Raw genomic sequence first — 503 nt, 5'->3', positions numbered from 1 at the left:
GAGATTCCATAATCTCTTTAGCAGTACCCATAACATCGTGTTTCTTAGCCAAAACATCAGATATGCTAGCTAGAATGTACACTCGGGCTTTGTCAATTGCCTTTATCCATCTGTCATATGCATCCCAAACTGTTCGGTTTGCATTTGAGTTGGGGTTTGGAGAACACTCCTCAGTTAAAACAAACTTTAAATCATCAATGACCAGTATTGTGTTTAGGTTTGATTTCCAAGTTGTGTAGTTGTCGCCGTTTAATTTCTCAGAAGCGAGTAATTGTACTATTGAGTTTGTCATGTTGTGATATAAAGAAAATTCTATTAGTGATTTGACTTAATCCTGTTTAATCCAATCAGTTTTAGCAAATGTAGTAATGTACCAAAATCATTATTAATTTGCAACGATACTTTAGTGAGTTAGAGCAACTGCTACCGAGGGGCAGTCAATCACTCATTCACTAAACCAAGACATTCTTGACTTAAACACTAATTCCAGAATAACTCTTGTT

Source organism: Cucurbita moschata, unplaced genomic scaffold, assembly GCF_002738365.1.
Source record: "Cucurbita moschata cultivar Rifu unplaced genomic scaffold, Cmos_1.0 Cmo_Scf00127, whole genome shotgun sequence".
In the NCBI taxonomy this organism is placed as follows: domain Eukaryota; kingdom Viridiplantae; phylum Streptophyta; class Magnoliopsida; order Cucurbitales; family Cucurbitaceae; genus Cucurbita; species Cucurbita moschata.
Note: the sequence above shows the minus strand (reverse complement) of the source record.